The sequence below is a fragment of the Maylandia zebra genome, linkage group LG22 (genome assembly GCF_041146795.1).
Source record: "Maylandia zebra isolate NMK-2024a linkage group LG22, Mzebra_GT3a, whole genome shotgun sequence".
NCBI lineage: Eukaryota > Metazoa > Chordata > Actinopteri > Cichliformes > Cichlidae > Maylandia > Maylandia zebra.
The window spans coordinates 21953067-21959066 of record NC_135187.1 but is presented as its reverse complement, the minus strand read 5'-3'; positions in this window follow the sequence as shown (position 1 = coordinate 21959066).

The window sequence follows — 6000 nt, the reverse complement described above, 5'->3', positions numbered from 1 at the left end:
TAAGTTGTGGGATAAAATTGAGGCAGAGGCAGCCAGAAGGGGACAGAGGGGGGGGTAGCCTCCTCTGCACCCTGGTGACATACCCCTACTCCAAGGCCCTGCATGTGTGGGTGGTTGTGGTGGAGCGGGAAGAGGGAGGCAGCTGGAGATGGGGAGGGAAGGAAGGGAGGGGCAAGTGACCCCTCCCTGGGGCCAGCTCCCCCGCTGACCCCAGTAGGCACCCCCATACTCCGCGACCCGCCAGGGAAAGGGGGCCCAGGCCCATCCAGACCGGGGCCCAGTGCAGCAGCGCCGCCCGGCCCCACAGAGCCCGGGACAGTCCACCCAACCCCACCACAGAGAAAACTGCACCCACCCCACCATCCACTCATCTTCCAGACTACATAAGACAATAAACACCCAGGCTGAGATCTTCCTCCACCTCTCCTGTATCTCCCCCTCCTGCAGAGGGAGCTCCTGAGGAGAGGAAAGCTCCTGCAAGATGTGACAATCTCCCCCACCAGTTGAAGAGCCCCCCAGGTGGCTCGACGCACCGGCGGCACCCTGCTCCAGGGCTGGGCCCCCATGCACCCATCCGCCCACAACCCCGGCAACACACCAACCAGGACCCAAGCCCCCGAGGCCCGATCCGGGTCCCAGCCCAGAGACGGAGCGCCCCCAGAACCTCACGCCCATCCCGGACCCACCCAGGGGCAGCCAGGCTACCAGGTCAGTAACCCACGTCCGTCAGCACAGACCCTCCCCTAGCCCCGCTGCACGCAGCCGCGAGGAAACAGTCACCTGAGAGCCACCAGAGCCCCTAACCGGACATGACCGCTACCCCGGGTTGAGCCCCCCAAGGAAGATGCCTCCGGGGAACCCCCCGACGCCCTAAGCCTGTCCCTACCCCCACACCAATCACAACAGTGAAGGCGGGACCAAACTATGACCCCCCACCCCCACTAGGTGATGGAGCTGATCAAAGGAGCCCAGAGCAATTGATCTGATGTGGTGGCAGAGGCTGTATCAAGACTAATGTAATCTAATAGATAATTTCTATATTGGTTAGAATTAAGATTATTTTTATTTTTCCAGTTCATGAGGACTGTTTTCTTGGCTATGCATAGGGCAGTGAAAACCATATGGGCGATATTCTTTTCTGAAGTGACATTATCTAAGCTGCCCAACAAACACACTAAGGGGGAAGTTGGAATGTTACATTTCAGACACTTCGATAAGTCTTCACATATCTCGCGCCAAAACTTCTGAACTGGTGGACAGAACCAAAGAGCGTGGATATAATTGTCCGGTGAATTGGTTTGGCAGTGTGAGCTGTTGTTGGTAGACGTAAAGCCCATCTTGAACATCAGATGACCTGTATAGTGCACTCTATGTAATATTTTGTATTGAATTAATTGAAGACTGGGATTTATAATTAGATGAAAGGTTTTTAAGCAAATCTGAGACCAGAAGTTTAGGTCTAAGTTAACTGATAAATCCGCTTCCCATTTTGCAATAGGAAGTGATATTGATTCATCTGTTTTAGAAAGCATTCTGTATATTTTGGATAGTAATTTGGGGGTTTTAAGAGTAAGAAATTGAACCACACTTGGTGGTGTTTGTAGTTCAACTTGACCCGGTTTAAATTTCTTTTTTACTATGGATTTAATTTGTTGATATTCTAAAAATCTTTTCTTGTTGATCCCATATTGTGTAACTAGTCCGTCAAATGAAATAAATTCTGTTCCTTCTAGTATATGTTCTAAATATTTGATTCCTTTATCACTCCAATCTGAAAAGTTTATCATATTATTGTTTTGTAATATGTCAGGGTTGTTCCAGATAGGTGTACGTTTGCATGGGATTAATGAAGACGCCGTCAATTTTAGAAACTCCCACCATGCTGTCAGAGAAGAGCTGATGTTGATGCTTTTAAAGCATTCATGTCGTTGGATGTTTGAGCTGATAAATGGTAGGTCTGAGATCTCTAGATTATTGCAGAGTGCTTGTTCTACATCTAGCCAAGGTTCATCTAAGAGGGTATGTTTTAGCCATCCTGAGATAAACTGAAGCCTGTTGGCTAAGAAGTAGTGCTGAAAGTTAGGCAGTTCTAGTCCTCCTTTATCCTTGGTCTTTTGTAGTGTTTTTAAGCTTATACGTGGGGGTTTATTTTTCCAAAGGAATTTGGACATACATGAATCTAGAGATCTGAACCAATCTTGTGGCGGTTTAGTTGGGATCATTGAGAATAAATAATTTATTTTTGGTAAGACCATCATTTTTATAGCGGCAACCCTTCCCATGAGTGATATGGGTAGACATTTCCATCTAGCCAGATCATCTTCTACCTTCTTTAAAAGTGGGATATGGTTTAATTTAGTTAGATCTGCAAGCTTGGGAGAAACATTAATACCTAAATATTTTATATTTCCCGATTGCAGTGGTGTAGAAGAGGGATTATGGAAGGAGCAATTAATCGGTAGGACTGTAGATTTTGACCAGTTAATTGAGTAATCTGATATTCTTGCAAAAGAGTTTATCAATTCAATCACCCCAGAGATATTGGTTTGTGAATTTTGGAGAAAGAGTAACACATCATCCGCATAAAGGCTGATTTTATGTTCCACGTTCTTGCATTTTATGCCCTTAATTACTGAATTCTGTCTAATTGCTGCTGCTAGTGGTTCAATAAAAATTGCAAATAGTGAAGGGGAGAGTGGGCATCCCTGCCTGGTGCCCCTCAAGAGACAGAAGCTGGAGGATGTCTGGTCATTTGTTCTAACACAAGCTGTTGGGGAATTATATAATATTTTTAACCAGTTTATGAAAGAGGATCCAAAACCAAATTTGTGTAAAGTTGCAAATAGAAATTTCCAGTTAACTCTGTCAAATGCTTTTTCTGCGTCTAAAGAGAATATTGTAGTTTCTAGGTTTTTACTGTATGAGTAGTCTATCAAATTAAGTAATCTACGTGTATTTGTTGATGAGTGCCTACCTTTTATGAAACCAGTTTGGTCAGGATGAATTAAGAGGGGGGTTATTTTCTCCAGTCTCTTTGAGAGAGCTTTGCAGATTATTTTAAGGTCTACATTTATAAGGGATATTGGACGATAGCTTGAGGGATATACAGGGTCTTTGCCTGGTTTTAGCAGGAGATTAATGTTTGCAGAATTCATATTTGATGGAAGTCTGCCCTTTTCTTTAATTTCCAACAACGTTCTGTAGAAAACTGGTGCTAGAATCGACCAGAATTCTTTGTAGAATTCTGCAGGAAAGCCATCTGGACCTGGAGCCTTATTATTGTGCATACTTATCAGGGCTTCCTGGAGTTCACCTGGTGTCAGTGGTGAATCCAGTGCCATTGCTTGAGTGTCCAATAATTTTGGAAGAGTTATGTTGTCCAAAAACTGATCAATTTCTTTTTTAGATGGGTTTATTTGTGGTGAATACAACGTTTTATAGAAATCCCTGAAAATGTTGTTTATTTGTATCGGTTCATATAATGTGTTCCCAGATGAATCTTGAACAGCACATATAGTTGTTTTTTATTTATTTATTTTTAGCTGGTTTGCTAGAAATTGACCGGATTTATTACCATGTTCATAATTTTGTAGGCGTAGTCTTTGTACTAAGAATTTAGTTTTTTTATCAATTATCTCATTTAATTCTAGTTTTGTTTTGCGTATTTTGTTCAATGTTTCCTGATCTTGGTCGCACGCGTAGGCTTCTTCTAGTGATTTGATGTTTTTTTCTAATTCCTGAATATTTTTGTTTTCTTTTTTCTTTTTATGTGATGAGAAAGAAATTATTTTACCTCTCATCACAGCTTTCCCTGCTTCCCATAGAACAGAAGCTGATGTTTCGGGAGTGTCATTATAGTCCAAATATGAAGTCCACTCTTTTTTAAAATATTTAATAAAGTCTTCATCTTTAAGTAGTGATATATTAAATCTCCAGTTTTTTCTTGGCGTATTATTATTCTTGTGCATTAGTGTTAAAGATACAGGACCATGATCGCTGACAGCTATAGGGTGAAGCTCAGTGTCTGAAATGTCGTTCAGCAGTGAGCTGCTGACCAAAAAATAATCCAGACGAGAGTAGGAGTGATGGACATGTGAGAAAAAAGTATATTCCTTACTGGTGGGGTGAAGGGAGCGCCATGCATCGCAAAGACCAAAGTCGCTCATATACTGTTTGATTATATTTGTGGACTGCCAATTACGCTGAGTTCCCGCTGTATTGAGCCTATCCATGTCTTCATTTAGTCCAAGGTTGAGGTCACCTCCAAGAACAAGTGTGCCATCTAAGTGTTCAGAGAGTGCACTGAAAAAACCGTGAAAGAATGAGGGATCATCAACATTTGGACCATATACACTTGCAATACATAGCTTTTTATCACGTATAGATAGTTTAATGATTAAGAATCTACCCTCTGGATCTATAACTGTATCGAGTACTGTGAAATTAATATTTTTATGTATTAAAATTGCTGCTCCCCTTTGTCTAGAATTATAACAAGCTGAGAACACATTGGGAAACTCAGGTGTTTTAAGTTCATTCGGACCTCTAAGAGGTCTGTGGGTCTCTTGTAATAGGACAACATCCGCCTGTAGTTTTTTGAGTTGGTTAAATATTTTTAACCTCTTTTCTCTGGAGCCAGCTCCATTTATATTCCATGTAATGAACCTCAGTGTACCCATAGATGTTTGGTATTAGTGAAAGCATCATCATCGTATGCAGCATTTGGATAAATGGATGACAAAAGAAAAAGTGCCAGAAATAGGGCATTAGGACATGAGGAAAGCATCTCTCAGTGGAAAAATGGCTGTGAAGAAGTCATTCATAAGGAAGAAAAACAGGGAGAAATGCTACTAACCTGAACTGAAAATCAGTGGCAACAGGTCTTATGGCCTGATGATCCATATTTGAAATTTCTGGTTCAAATTGTCACTAGTATGTATCTAGAAGGTCAGTGAGTGTCTACAGCCATCTGTAAAACACAGTGGAAGCTCTTTCATGCATTTCAGCTTGTCAAAACTGACTGATAGATTTTATTTTTATTTTTTTATCCACCATGCAAAACCATCTGGAAAGCATATGATTGCCAGCAGCTTATTTTCTTGAGCATGATAATGATCCCAAAACGCTGCCAATGGAGCAAAAGTATGCCTGGATAGAAAAATGCACCGACTGGCGTCCTCAGAGCCCCGACCTCAACATTACTGAAGGAGTGTGGGATCATCTCGACAGCGAATGCTACAAAGGGGTACTAAGATAGTTCAGACTGTGTTGAAAATGTACCAAATATTGACATGAACAACACATGACAGTACTGAAATGTTGGTGCTTAGCCTTGTCCAAGTACAACTGTGATGATGTGAATCATCACAGGGGGATTGTTACATCCATCTGCAGTAATTTGTATCTGATGGCATGACTTTGTTCTGGGGCCTTCTCGTCCTTCTAAGTGCATAAAGGAGAGAGGAAAGGACAGCAGCAAAATCCCAGTACAGTACTGAGCAGTCATCAGTATCAAAATGATCCATATCAAGTCAGATATAGCACAAAGTGGAGAAGGTGGGATTGCAAAGTAGCTTGCAGACTATTTAAATGAATCGGATGTGTGGAAGGAGATCAGCTGATCTGCCATGAGTGCCTGAGCTTAGCTCCTTAGCGCCAATAAACACAGAAGTGTGCAGGTTTATTGAACTTAAACAACCCAGAGGATAATAATAAATACCAACTTTCATTGCATTTTATCAAAAAGCTGTTGAAGCATTTTGTTGTCAAATGTCAACCTCATGGCAGGACAAAGAAGTTCACAGAATCTCCAAAATGAATAGGATTCATTCCCTAAGGAACGTGAATGAAACAAAAAAAAATGTAAGAACAACAACAAAAAAACAACAACAACAAGGTTGCATCAAAATTACTAAAATATGTTTTGTTGTACGGCACACAATGAAAAATATTAGGACTTTGTGAATCATTTGACACCTTTTTATGATCATGAATCTGATC